This window comes from Meleagris gallopavo, chromosome 3, assembly GCF_000146605.3.
Source record: "Meleagris gallopavo isolate NT-WF06-2002-E0010 breed Aviagen turkey brand Nicholas breeding stock chromosome 3, Turkey_5.1, whole genome shotgun sequence".
Taxonomy (NCBI): Eukaryota; Metazoa; Chordata; class Aves; order Galliformes; family Phasianidae; genus Meleagris; species Meleagris gallopavo.
In genome coordinates this window covers 12459800-12475065 of record NC_015013.2, presented here as the reverse complement: position 1 = coordinate 12475065, position 15266 = coordinate 12459800, and the positions used below count along the sequence as shown (strand labels likewise).

General features: G+C 37.6%; 1 long non-coding RNA gene across 3 annotated transcripts in view; it reads right to left on the bottom strand.

The window, feature by feature from the left end:
• Positions 1 to 1214: 1214 nt before the first annotated feature.
• The window catches only part of LOC116216425, a 76077-nt gene continuing 62025 nt past the window's right edge, over positions 1215 to 15266 (bottom strand). For all 3 annotated transcript variants that reach the window (XR_004159139.1, XR_004159141.1, XR_004159140.1), the window contains 2 exons: positions 5234 to 5411; positions 1215 to 4867 (listed from right to left, as the gene is read on the bottom strand). This is a non-coding gene — a long non-coding RNA (uncharacterized LOC116216425). The remainder of the gene's footprint in view (positions 4868 to 5233; positions 5412 to 15266) is intronic.

The following is a 15266-nucleotide window of genomic DNA, read 5'->3' as shown; positions in this document are numbered from 1 at the left end:
TTTATTTGGTATTTTGGAGTCTCAGTCATCCCTCATGCTATACAAACAACAACATCTAGCAAGCTTCTAACCTGCTGGAGGTTAATTTAGTGTGTCTTTGTGGTCTCTTCTGAGGCTTTTTTGTTTGTTGTGATCCTTTAGTCCTTTGCCTGGGACTTGCAACATTGGTTCTCAGGTCAACTACTTCTCTATAGTTTCACTTTCCTTTGTGACTACAGCTTAGATCAACATTCTTGTATGGTTCATTTTACTTAAGAGTATAAGAGCAGATGAAATAGGTCATAGCATAGATCTATATAGCTCAACATCTCTCAAGAGTGACAAGTAATGGACATTATGGGAGACGGGGTGAGTACACAGGGTTCCTTCCCTTTTTATATCTTCCAGTTTCTAGCAACCAGCAGTTCGTTTTTTTGAGCCAAGAACCACACCCAGTCCCTGGTCTGAATGTTAAGCTGATGTTATTTTTTTTTAATATTAGCATTTACAGTGACTCCAAGATCTCTCTGTTGAATGTCAACGGCTCATTCAGAATGATATGCATTTCCTAGGGCTGTACTTTTCACAGATGCACAGTTATCACAGATGCATTTATCAGCGTTGTATTTTCTTTACTATTGTACTACTCGGGCATTTGATGTGAAATCCCCGTACTAATTTGTCAGGCAGCTTTTCTTATTGACTAGTGGAAATGACTTTGCATCATCATCCACCTTGGCTATCCACTATCTTTTCCAGGCCATCTGTGAATGTGTTGGACAAAGTAGAGTCTGGCACAGTCTCCTTTCCCTGCCTTCCTCTTCTAAATTCCTTGAATTGTGAAAAATGACCAGTAGCTCCCACCTTTGCTTTTCATCACCTAACCAATTACTAACTCACAAAGGAGTCTTCCTTCAGACTCAGACTTTTTATTGAGCTCTTGAGGATGTGGGGAATCCTATGAAAAGTTTTCAGAAAATCACCAATATATAAATGCTGGGGGAAATTGGAATGGGGAGAAGGATGGAGAGTGAGAAAACATGAAACAGTTTGACTCTGAGACCAGAAATTATTTAGTCTTCCATATGTGGTTGAGTCACCATCCCTGGATGTGTTTAAAAACTGTTTGGATGTGGTGTTCGAGGACATGATTTAGCAGAGGGCTGTTAGAGTTAGGGTAGCATGGTTAGCTTGTGGTTGGACTTGATGATCTTTAAGGTCTTTTTCAACCTGAGCAATTCTATGATTCTATGATTCTATGTCTGAGCTTCCCCTGACCTGAGAAAACTGTGTGGTCTGCCAGATCATTGCATGTGAAAAAGCAGTATATTTCCACTGAAATCCATCTGGCAACGCTGATGACACTAGTTGAACATTCTGCTAATCTGTATAATTATGAAGTTTGGTTTCATTAACTCATATATTTGAATCTGTTCCCATTAGTAAAAATCCTTCTCTCTTCATTGTTAACAACTGTACTTCGATCAGAAAGAGTCAAACCCACTTTGATGGAATTCAAGAACAGTCCAATTCTAGCTAAACAGAAGTTGAGTAGGGTTAATGCAGATTTACTCTGAAGTCAGCGAAGGCACAGTCAGGGTTTGTGTTTGTGCTGCCTAACTGGAACAGCTTATGCTGCCAGTGAACTCAATGAGGCTTTGTCATTGATTTCGGTAGGAACAGGAACACCATTTGTCATAAAAGAATCACTTGACCTAATCTTTTTGTAAATAAAGAAAGAAGACGTTTCAGAAAATTTCACAGTGTCTTTTTTTCTTTTTATTTTGGCTTTACCTGCTTTGATGGTTACTTTATTTGTCGTCTGGCAGAAAATGAAACTCTTTTTAATCTCTTTGAATATCCAAATAGAGCTATAATGCACATAGATAGGCTTGAATTTAGGAGTGGTGCCAACACTGAGTAATTTTAATATATTATATAGTTGATAATATCTGACCAAATATTCTAGAATAAGTCAATATAGAAATGAAGGTAGGTTTCCTGTGTGGCTTACAATATCAAACTAAAATACAAAAGAAACCTGACTAGGTTTCAGTTATGAAATAATAGATACTGAGCAATTTTCAGATTTGCTCCATATTGCTAAAGTATTTAGGCAGGTGTGTTTCACAAACTTTGTGAAACAAAAGCTCGGCTGAAAGCAAATCAACATTAGGAAGCAAAACCAGTGCTGAGTGATAGTGCTTAAAAACTGTGAAACAAGAGTGGTTTTAAACAGCAACTGAAAAGATGCTTTGATGTTTTTCTAAGCACTCCCTTATACTCTAAAAACATGTTAGAGTTTTCTGTAGTTACACAGAAGAGACTACATCTTATGCTAGTGTTGCAATGAACCTAAAAGCCTCATCTCTCCACATGATCAATGGTTACCCTGTCAGTTCACAGGAATGAAAATATCTCTTTGCAATGCATGCAGGACTGACCCAAAAACGTTTGCTGAATTCAAGTGGAATCTGTAATGCAATATTTTAATTTGATTTCCACCCTTCCCTTGCACTGTAAACTGCATAAATTCTGTCCCTACACAGAATGACAAGCTGTCTCTCTCTGAAACAAGACAAGGCTCAGCAGTAGTAGAGGCAGAAGCATTTAGGTCAAAGCCTGCTATCAGAGGCAAAGCTGGACAGTGTGACCTGAGGGGAAATTAAGAAAACCTGAAGAATTCTGGCTGATTTTATGAAAGTCCCTAAAAGCCTTGAATTCATCTGAATTCACCAAAAGCAAAGCAGTTAATGCCTGAAAGTATACAGAAGCCTTTTGATAGTAGGGCTTGCATTGTATTGCCCTCCAACACGACTTAGGAAGATAAGACATGAACAATGGAGAGTTATTAATATGAATAATTTTCCATGCAAATTGGAAACACCACAGAACAATACAATTAAGCTACAATGGCTGTAGCTTAATGACACCAGGTAATCTGCAGGACTGAACATAAAATATCACAGTAGGAAAGAAATAACAAAGACAAATGCTGCTAGAAAAAAACTACTTTCATAAATGACCCGGGGCAGCTGGACTACAAGATCCCTTCTCCTGGATGTGGCTCCAGAGATTCAATGCCTAGAAAACATGCCTGAAATCCCAGAGTTAAGAAACAGATGCAGATTTTCAAATCTGAAGAAATTTGTGAACCCGGCACACGAATCTGGTGGAAGTGTTTAGATTTAACTTCATTCCACCTCTTGGAGTCAGGAGGACTATGACAGATATTTGATGGGTGAACTAAATGATCTTAGTAGTCTTCTCCAACCATAATGATCCTGATTTGCAAAAGGCTAGCAACTGTATCAAATATGTTGACCCTACAGTATAACAGGAAGCAGAGAAACACATCACTCTTTCAGGAGAGGCTTTATTGGAAAGGATATAGAAAGGAAAGATAGTGGAAGCTGTTGATATTGGGATACAAATACCCTGGGTGGTTCTTGTTTCTGTGACTTTCTCAAGACAAATTTCTGCTTTCTCTGTTGGTATGAATTACACCTGAGTAGTGAGCTGATGTTGATTCAGGTGACAGTATCTCATTCTACTTGAAATATCAATTCCAAGAAGCTCAAGGGAAAAACTGTTCACACAGCAAACAAAGAGATAGCAGCTGTTCCACTGTCTCCACTATCCTCTCCTCTCTGAGGCCACTTATACATAACTATACACTCACAGGAGTGATCATACAGAAGAAAAGCACTTCCAGCTGATGTTTTGGTGGACAGTTTTTGTAGTAGCAGAATGCACTCTGAAATATGTAAATCTCTTTTAGTTCATTCACTCTGACTGGGGTTTCTTTTAGAATACAAGCAAAAGCATTAATATATTCTTCCATTCTGCAAGGGTAGTATGGTTAGGTCGTGGTTGGACTCAATGATTTTTAAGGTCTTTTCTAACCTGAATGATTCTATGATTCTATGAAAACCAACAAGGTAGAACACTGACTCTTGAGAAACAGGAGCTATATCCAGTCCGTGCTGTAAATTCAGTATATTTCTGCTCTTAGAAGAAATTTGAAATAGACCTTCAATAAAAGGGGCTGCATTTACTTATGTCTGCCTTCAAAACTCCCACATAGAGCTTTGGCAATGGAAGTCCCTGAGCTGCACATTACTGAATACTAGAAGAATATTCTGGAGAAGCTGTACTATAGTCTCACCTTACTTCTTTATTCCCTCCTAGGCATTTGGGAGGGATGCCATCACTGGAAAAGGACTAGAAGAACATCCAGTCTGACCAGGCACAACTGTTCTTACTTTCTACAATTGACTCAAAGTCTTTTATGTACAGTAGCATCTACTGCCCATAGAGCTCAGCAAAAGTATTGTTCAGCTCTATGAATTCAAAATTAACATCTCAGGGGCAGTTCTATACTGTGAAGTGGGGCTTCATGTTGGTCATCATCAGTAATTTCAATCAAGATGACTTTTTTCTTTCTTGAATTTTTTTTCTCCAGAAGATGATATTATGACCCTTAATATTTCCTATGCAAACTCATTCTTTTCAGGGTGACTGGAATACACTGTAGAACAAAAGCACAGGGCATTTATAACTGAGTTAAATTGCGTAAGTTCTTGCTGCAAAAGACTGATCATTCTCACACAGAAATAAAACATTTTCTTCTTTAGTTGGTCACGACTATAAGATGAACAGAGATAAAACCAGGGAAAAACAATCTTCTCTTGTCATAAATCCAAGTAGTGATGTCAGTTATCCCAACAGAAGGTGAAATTCTTCCATGATGTCTTCAGACTAGAGCCACGTTTGAATTAATATTTGTCTCTTCTTTGCATCAGACACCGATCTCTTTTTAGGCTGCAGTGAACCTTCAGTGACCATATCCCAGTGTTAGCTTAATGGCTGACCAGAGAGAGGGCTGCTATTTCAACAGAAAAATGCAGGAGAAATTGTGAATTACACAGGCAGCAGCAAAGTCAGAAGAATGACACTTCTTGGAAATGAAAAACACCCTTGAAGTTACCTCCGGATTAAGAAAAAGAGGGAAAACTTCCCAGTTCCTGAGATCAGGTACACATTTTAGTTGCATCCGAGCACCAGGACTGAAGTTTGACCTCAAAACACACCACCTCTATATCACTGACACCTCAGTAGAGAAGTCTGGATAGGCAAACCTTAAAGAAGCTATAGCACATCCCAGCAGTTAATCTGTAATTTAGCAAAGTGCTAAATTACAGATTATGCCTAGGACCTGAAATGTACTGCTTCAACTATAAATTTTACTTACCAGCCTTGGGTTGCTGTTCAGCTGGAAATCTGTTACATGCTTTGCATGCTTGTTGTGTGCTTGTGACATTCAAATCATTGTTTCATTGTTTTGTGATTCCCTGAGACACTCTTTGACAAGAAAGACAGGGTGTCACTCTTGGGTATGCAGCACTGAGGTGAGAAAACAGGTCTGGCACCTACAGAAGAACATCACATTACTAAATTACAAGTTGTAACTCCCAGTCTCAAATATTAGTACTTATGCATTTTTTCCATTACAGTTAATATTCAGTGTAGTTTCAATTGTCATCCATGGGCAGAATTTTTAAAACCACAGAGCGTAAGATTAACTCTGCTTTCACCAAAATCAACAGCGTTTTTATTGAATTTGGTTGTGCGTTTCTGCAAAGCCAAAGAAAGCCTCCAAAGAGAATCCTTTTAAATTTAAACAATTGTGTCTTTCTCCAGCACCCAACACAGCCCTGTAGAGGCTCACATTTGATCAGGCGGTGGAAGGTGGTTAAGCACTCAAACAGGTGCCCTGAGAGACTGCGTGTAACCAAAATCCAACTGGGGAAGGATAGTAGCTGCTTGCTGCTAGCCTTGGCCTCTCTCAAATCTGTTTTTTAGCTCTGCCATCCTAGTGAATACTCCGTTTCTGTATTTCACAATGGTGTCTGCCAATGTTTCAAAGACACCACAGGCAAAACTTTAAGCCTTTCTCCCTAACATCTTTCACACAGTCCAGACAAACATCTTCAGCTCAGTCTCACTATTACGTGCCATCTTTTACTCATCCAGCTCTGTAAACCTACATATTCAGTCTATATCTAAATGGTCTGTTTCCTTTGTACATCAGCTCTCTAACATTCATCCCTTCCTTTCAGTCATCAGGGGTCAAGACAGAGCCAGAGATCTGAGTTTTGAACTTAGTACTACATCTACTTCTATTCATCAATTGTTGTGATTTTCCCTGTAGTCTTTGATAAATCCTTTAAGATATTCTAGATTATCACAGATTTTTCTTCCCATAATTTTTCCTTTTGCTAAAAGTGTTGAGCTCCTCAATTAATTAAGTAAATAAATTCTGTAAGATATGTGGGAAGATTAATTTCACGTTCTTAGCTCTCCTCCCAGTTCTTATATCCTGACTTTTTTTTTATTGGAAGACAGGAAGGGTGTTAGCAAAGATACTGGGTTTAAGATTCAGAAACCTCAGGGTAATTTCCTGCATTTGGGTAGGTCTACACTGCAGAGCTTCATTTGAATTAGTTCAGAGGCAAAAGTAGCATAGCTGGAGCACGTTAAGACTTTTATAAGTCTGATTGACATCATGAAAGTAGAATTCTTTATTTAAAGCTACCTTTGATATATATTTACTCTACTGAAGTCTACAGAGTAAACATATACAGTGATCATGCTAAAAATTGCACCTCGGGAAAATGAGGATAGCACTATTTCCTCCCTCTTTACCCTCCTTCATCTGCTTAAGCTGAATTTAAGATCGTTGCAGTAGGAATGCATTTTGTTTGCAAAGCAAGATCAGATAGACACTCTTATAAATGAGTGAACAGTTTTATGCAGAAATGAGGAAAAAGAATAACAGGTTTTACTGCTTCATCATTTAAATGCCAGTTTTCTAAGAAATTTTTCTTTCTCTATGCTGCAGCCTTTCTTAGAGAAATAATGAGACTAAATTTTCTTATTTAATCTTAGTCCTAAAATTAAGGCTAGGAAATGTTGCTGAAACTATAATTTTCCATACAGTTTCTCTTTTCTCTGAATATTTTTGAATATCAGATGACACATGTGGGTGGGGGAAATTGAAAGTTAATCTTAACCAAATCTCAGCTTTTGCTGGAACTTCCCAAAGCCTTTCTCACCCTTTGCTCCTGACTGAAGTTTCACTAGTTTTGGGTGCATTCCAATTAGACCTTTAAAAAATTTGGTTTGGTTTTGTTGTCCTGCAGCGTTCCAAGTATTTCCAAGTTTCATTTCATCATTTAAATCTATCCATTTATTCTTCAGTCCACATTCAAACAAACCTTCTCATAATTTCCAAAAGACTTTTTATCTGAATAAGGAAGTAAATAAAATAAAATTAAAAAAAAATCTTCTACTGCAATCAAGACAAAATTTAAAGGACTGAAGTAGGGTGAATCCATACTAACAGTAGCTTCCTGGTACCATTTTAGAAAGAAACCATGAAAGGTAACTTCACTCTGTTTCAGTGTAGAAGGATCACTCATTCTTGTAACCATCAGAGGAACTTTCTAATGTAAGAGGGTAGATTAGTAAGATGAGATCTGGAGAGCAGACAAATAATCCAGAGCAACTAAAGTCTTTCGACACTGTTTCTCATATGAAAACGTTAGTCTTCATAAAAGAAAAAGGGAAATGTAAACTTAGAGCAAGAATTTATTATTAAAAAGAAGATGATGGGAAGAGAGATTGATTAAACTGGAAAAATCCAAGCAGGGCAAAAGTGTTAAGGTAAAAACCAGAATGTAATGTCCAACAGAATGTGTCTCCTTCCTGGTTGAGAGCTCTGTACAGATGTATCAGAATATGTGCTAAATCATACCAGAAGCCACCAATTTCTTTCAAGTGATAACTGACTAAATACACTGTGATATTCTTCCCCACTTTAGCTTGCTTTCAGTTGCTCACGGTTTTTCTTTCCTTTTCTCACCTAACACGTAGGAATTTTATTCCTGCTTTCCCCATTTAACATCTTCTCCCACTACCATGATCCTTCCCTCTCCCGGTTCTTGGTCTATTTTACACCTCCTTGCATCACTCCCTTTCTCTTTTTTCCGTAACATTTCTTTCATGACTGTTTGTTTCTCCTCCCAACACAAATAACCTTGCTCTTACACTGTCTTTAAATCTGCCACTTCCATAGCTTTTTCTCCTTTCATCTCTGTTGGAATAAGATTCATTAGGTAAACATATTTTTATCAATGAGGCAAAAGGCCTAAAATTATGGCCAAAATCAGCATAGAAGAAATTGATGCAAATATGAACAGCAAATTTTTCTCTATAAAATCAGTGCAGTGTTGTCACAGCTCTCCCTCTTGATTTTAAACTACATTTTTCTGCACTCTACCAATTATACCATTTTCTTTCATTAGTTTGGATTTGTTTCAACAAATTAGCATTGCATCAGTGAGGTTGCTTGTTTTGTACTTTTACCGAAACAGCTACCTGCTTTTTAACCTTACATGTATTTACTTTCTTTTGACTAATTCATACTATACTACTAAACTTCTATAGCTATTTTCTGCAGGCTTGATATTGGAAAATGGAAGAGCTCGTACTTACTGAATTATTTTGCAATAAGGTTTAACTTAGCAAGTAAATTTAGCTAATGATTTCAGATACTCCAAGTTTGTTGAACACGTGAGAAAAACTGCCTAAAGCTGATTTTATAATTTACATCTTAGACCTCCTCCAGTTCGGTTCCTGGGAACTGAATTCAACTCAACTCTCTAGTGACTTCTTAACTGAACCTTACAACTGCAGCACTGCAATCATCTCATTCTTGGTCTGCCACATCTTGACACAACTGCTGTCTATTTCTGAAAGTTTGGCATTCGTTAGCTTCAGTCTCCATTCTCTCCACCTCTTCAGCAGCTCACAAACGGTTTGGAGAACATCTTCAATGCCCTCCAGCACTAAAAGAGAAACAGTGTTCATTTTGGCTCCTTTCTCTCCCACTCCTTTTTTTCTAATTAGTCCCTCAGTGCGCTTAACACCTTCATACTCACAGCTTACAAATCCACGTTTCCATTCTAGCCATGAATCATTTTCACTTAACTAACCATGCAGCTTGTCCTCCTGACAGCTCACAGTGGATGTGAAATCATCAGTGTAAGCTTATTATGGTTAATCATCCTCCCCCAGTAATCTCCCACCTGCTCTTTTTTTTTTTCCTTTACAGTGGAAACATCACCGTCCTGACCATCAATTGGGCCCATAAAGGCAGCATCATGTTCAGCTTGAATTTCTCTCTTGATCCTCATGCAAGGCTACAAGGAAATCTTGTAGATACTTTCTGAATAACAGCCTTAAATAAAACATTTTTCTGTTCATCCAGCTATAAATGTTTTGTTTCTCATCATGCATCATCTCAATGCTAGCAATAATCTTCTTTTCCCGGCTTTAGCAAAACCATCCTGCACCATACAGATGTTTCAGCCAAAATGAACTTTATACCTTGATGTATTGATTTAACCTCCTTTCTTGTGACCTCTCTGCTCTTACTCTTGGCTTTCTATCATTACAAATAGAACGCTACTAGTCTTCTGTTTGTAGGATCTGTTACAGTATAGCCCTCAACGCATCTGCTGCCTGTGGAACAGCCACCTGTTACATTTTGAGATTTTCTTCTGTCCTATTATGTGTTCCTTCATATTTTCCTTTAAAATGTTTCTTTGTTGTGAGTACTAAAAAATTATGCTATAGCATACACTCTACACTACTAGCTGTAGCAGCTGTACCTCTCTTGTCTCTTTGAGTTGCTCATAGATTATAAAGCTCTGAGAGGACAGTGATGATAGCAACGGGTTTTGTGGCTCCTGAAATACATGTAAATGAATAGATAAGTGAAAAAATAACAGCTGTGTTATCCTTGCACTGATGCTCTGGTACTCTTAATACTACTGACCCCTAACACGTCAATAAATTATACATTTTCCAAAATAAATTTGCTTCTAAGCTAGACTGACCGAAGTTTGTAAATGCTTGCATAATTCAAATGATTGTGTACAAAAATGTACAATTTAATCATACTTAATTACAGTATTAGATCCATCAATAATTTCCTTATTCTACCAAAGGCAAATAAAATGAATATAATGTAAATAACTCAGTGAAATGGTGAAGCATTACATACGGACTTGTGCAAATAAATATTACTGTAATTTCCAGGCACAACACATTTTCAGTCTAAGCACCACAGTAAGGCAAATAAACAACAAACAAACACAGAACAAACACAGAGTTCTCCTGTGCATCTGAGCAGATATTTTAAAAATACTTTTTTTATACCTCAGCACCCAGTTCATTGCAGTGACACAGATACATGTGCAATTACTGGGATATAATGTTTATCAGGTGATGTGATTATGCTCTTGCGTGACTGCAAAAAGGCTTTTCATTTCAGAACAGCATCAATAAAAACTACAGAAAAATGTCCTACAATTGCTGGAAAATAAAAAGGTGAATTGGCAACAAAAGAGCATCTGTAAATATTTCATATAACCACTTACTATACAAAGAAAGATGTAAAAACATTTAGGGATGATAGAAAATTAGGCAATGATAGAAATCACTTAAGAAATACAAATTCTAGACATTATGCACACTTCTTCAGAAATAAAAGTAATTTGACTTTGAGATTTTTTCCTGAAGCTAAATGAATCAGTTAGCTCTCATTACATGCTATATGGCATGCTATAATTAATGTAACACTACACTCTGCTGAGTGACACAGTTGGTTCTTTGAAGGAGATGCCAAGAGAAGGAAGAGAAAAAAGGACTGTGCTTCTCATCTTTCAAGGAAGTTCTTACGAGACCCAGAATTGATTGATGTTTTTATCAACACTTGGAATATCTCTTAAATTCATTTTCTGCTGTCACCTATCTAACAGTTTTCTTAAGATGGGAAAAAATAAAACCACTATAGTCTATCTTGTCTTTCATCCTTAGTAAGATCAAACCACTAACACTTCTATTATCATTCAAAAAGAAAGTGTTAATCTGGTTGAAAGATCCTATGAAAGAAATAGTAAAATTTCCATTAGTTTGGATAGGTTCAAAGTCGAGGTTCCAAAGACTTTCTTTGAGTTGTTGTCACAAGACAAATTATCTAAATGGATGCAAATGTATTCTTAAATTTACGTCCTAAACACAGCGTAGGACAATGTTCTCCTGACCTATTAAGTCATTGGTACAATAACAATAATCAAAATTGGTCCTGAAAATAAATATTGAAAGAATAGATTCGACTTATAAATATATTCATCAGCAGTTGAGCTACACAATAGACTTCCCACTGTGCCATACCTGCCCCTGTATTCACACACATACAAGTATATTCCCTACCAACTAGCTCGTGAATCAATGTGGTAGATAAAATTTCTACACCCCGACAAATATGCCTGAATTATTTGAGTATTATTTTTTTCATTCTGCAAACATTAGAGGCCTGCTCTATTGCTCCTTCATTTGGCTGGATCCTGACAGGTTCAGTCAGCTTTTTCCCAATGTTTTATCAGGCAAAAATTCCCATCGTTTTCCACAGCTTGCTTTCACCAACTTTCCAAACTCGCTGTTGCCAGGGTGTGGGACAAAGATAGCCAGTTTCAACATGGAACAAGTAATAGGTTTAGTCTACAGGTCTCCAAAGACCCAGTTATGTCTACTGGCATGCACAGAAGATTGTCTCCACAGATGTTTTTGTTTCTCTGAAGCAATTCCTATGTCCTTTACACCCCTCTCTCCCCTTGTCCAGCTGTCTGGGACTCCCCACTTGTAGCTGAAGTTGGATTTTCCCTTGAAGGGAGAAGTTTTCCAGAGCAGAAGGAACTCACAGAGAAATGAATGTGTCTCCAGCTGAACTGAGCATTGAACAGATTTCCCAAGAGACTAACAGAGGGACAATGAATTTCTTCCCTTGAACTACCTCTTCTATGAAACACTGCACTCACACAACAGAAAAAGGAAAAAGGAAAACAAAAACAAAAACAAAGAGAACATTGAAAAGTATGAACAAGAGCATCACAGGATGACTAGGCAGACACGGAAGCAGGGATAAAGAGTAATCAGGTATGCACACTTCCTTTGGCTGATATACCAGCTGATCTCAGTAAGACTAAGGAGAACCAAAGTACAACGTTCCGCTCTACCACTCCTAAGGAAAGCAGGAAGAGAAAAGTTGGCCCAGGCAAGGATTTTCAGATCTAGTCCAGAATTTTTCTGGCAGAGGTAACCCAGAACAGGAGAGCAGGATATGCAAATGGAACTGGACATGGAAAGAGTCTGGATATGCCTGCCGATGCAGCTGTCCTGGTAATTACACTCCTAGGAAAGCACTCCCCTACAATTTTATCGGATTATAATGCATCAATATAGCTCTCCTTTCTAAAAAGGCAATAGGAGTTTGACCTCAATAGAACCATGACAATTGATGTGCATAAGGTACTAGACATCTTTCTAAGATACTTAATGTAACCCTATTGAAATATCAAGGAAATTGGGAGATAATATATTCCTTTGGTGCTTTCTTTCCTCCAACATCTACTGCATTGCAAACTTCCCCTTTTGTTCTACTCTATATTATGTTTTGCCTTCGTAATCCACAAACTTTCTATTCTCCATATTCTTCTTTCATTTTGGTTTGATGATTCACCCTGCATCTTCTTTAGGGTCAAGAACTTCACATGATATGATGAGTGTGAAATGTGGGGGCATTTACAGGAATCTGGAAGCATTTCTTTAAGCATTCCTATTAAGAAAGGAGCTACATAAGTCAGAATTTGGGTTTTTTTTCAGACAGAGTAGTTTCATAGATTGTCTTCAGTGGTTTCCCTTTGTATAAAGAAAGAAACCAAAAAATATTCATTATTGTTTCATGATGGCATGATCTGAACAGTTTCAGACCAATCTTTAATTAGCTCAACTCTTTTTGTATCTGATAGTGACATCTTTTGTTTATATTGAAGTAGTGCAACTAACATTCTTTTCTTTGGATAGTTTCTTTGAAGGGGGAATTTTTTGTATCTGCAATTCAACAGACACACATTATATAGTATGTATTCTTTAATTCACAAGTCCAGTTGTGTCTTTGTCTTGTGTTAGGGATGAAATGAAGATTCAGACAAGCACTGAAATTCATATCTGGACTTGTAACTGAATCAGATGTAGAAGTTTCTCACTTGACATCCCACTTCCTTCCCATATCTCTACGCTGCATCTTGAGATAAAAAACAGTTTCTACTAAATCCTCATACCTCAGACACTAATTCATGTGAAATTATTACTTACTCCTCCTATTTTAAGGAGACATGAGTTAGATAGAGCCATAGGAAAAGATCTGTATTAATAGTTTCCTGTGGGTGCCTATCAATGTATCTTGTCATAATCTAAATCAGAGACCAATTTCTATGTGAAAAATATGAAAATGGAAAAAAATAAAAAATACAGAAGACTGAATCTCAACTCTGATATTCTCTTTTCTTGCACGTACAGGAATTTTAACAGTAGCTTCATCACCAAAGAGAAAAAAAATGAGCATTAAAAAAAACAATAAGGCAGAAAATGGAACTTCATTTCAAGACTAGACATGATTTTACTCGCACCAGTGTTGCCTGGAGAAACTTGGGTCTAGATTGAAGCCTTCAAAGAACGAAATGCTCTCCTTCTCCTCAGTTTCATGAAATAAGCAGTGAAAAAACAATGCAATGAACTATTGAGATTAAAGGAATAAGTACTCCACTGCAAAGGAACACTGCCCTAATTGATATTAGGCAGTTCATTACCTGGCAAGCTCTACCTAGCACTGCAAAAATCTCTGATCATTCCTAAGAACTTGCACTGTACATGACTTCAGAATGTGTCTACCAGTTCTTAGGAATAAACAGATTTTCATACTTCACATGAGTAAGTCCTTCTTTGATCAGCCACACTGTGTTAGCTACTTGGAGAACAATTGGAAAGAGTCAGCCAGCATCTTCACCGCTTGAACAAATTTGCAGAAATAGGGGCAGGTTTAATCAAAAGCACAGCTACAAAGACCTCCATGTGAAAGGCTAACACTTTGCAAATGGAGCCAATAGAAGAAAAAGTTGCCTTCTCCACATCCCAGAGCAGGAGTGTAGGATCTCCCGATGTAACTGCGGGAAGCTTTTGTACCCACTACCAAAGCACAGAAAATCTTGACTACTCACTGCGTAATTAAGAAAAGGGACTCCCTTGCAATTCTATCTGCAACTCGGTTCTCCTCTGAAATCTTTTCTCTGTGGGAGTAGTGAGATGAACTAGAAAGCTAGCTTTGCTCCTGAAAGTGCCAGATGGGAATTTCAGAGAAAGCTTGCCATACACAGTGAGCCATAGAGAACAACTTTCCAGGAAAAGTCCCAGAAACTACCAGTAGGAAAAAAAGCCTGTAGAGAAGTCTAGTCATAATCTTTTCCAGGCAAAATTGGCCTCACTTCAGGTATCACTGAGTATTCACTCCCTCGCATCCCTAAAATATTGTTAGGAATGACCAAGGATCACACACAGACAAAGATATCCAAGCATTTTACCAACTTCTAAAACTGGCATGATACGTGGAAGAAAGCACAGAATGGTATAAAGATGACATCAAATTTGTTGCACTTGTAAAATATCCAAAACTATTCAATCTGTCTTCTGCAATAGACTTCCACTGAACAGCACTGAGCACCTTCCAACCTCCCTGTGCTCAGTCAAACGCAAGAACAATCTTTTGTTCCCATGAGTACAGTGAGATAATCAGAACAAACATGGGAAAGTGCTGTCCTTCTGGAGTAACTCAGATATCATACAACAAAGAAGATTTTGTTCACAACTACTTATGTGCACTTTAAAAAGAGGGGATGGGTAAAGGGGCAGAGGGACTCCCCTAGGTTGCAGAGCAAATGGTAACATTTAGGAGTTTTCTGGAATTAATAACCTAATCTTGGCCTTTCAGCTCCAGAGAACACATACAAACACTTTTATCATCTTTGTTACCTATTGCCTCTCACTTGCAGAGGATGTGGGTGATGTGGGCTACCAGAAAATGTTGATAGAATATGTTCTTTTGCTTGAATATGTTCCTTTTGCTTGAGAGCACATTTCACAGCTTAACTAACCGTTCATTAACAATTTCATACCGATCCTGCACTACTGTCTCTGAGTCAACCTTCCTTCAGGGACAAAAAGTCACTAAAAGATAAGGCTGGCACAATGGATATGGTTGATGGGTTTTACTAAATATTTTGTTTCAATGTAAATTACTAGTATTCTATTGTAGGTTTCATCCC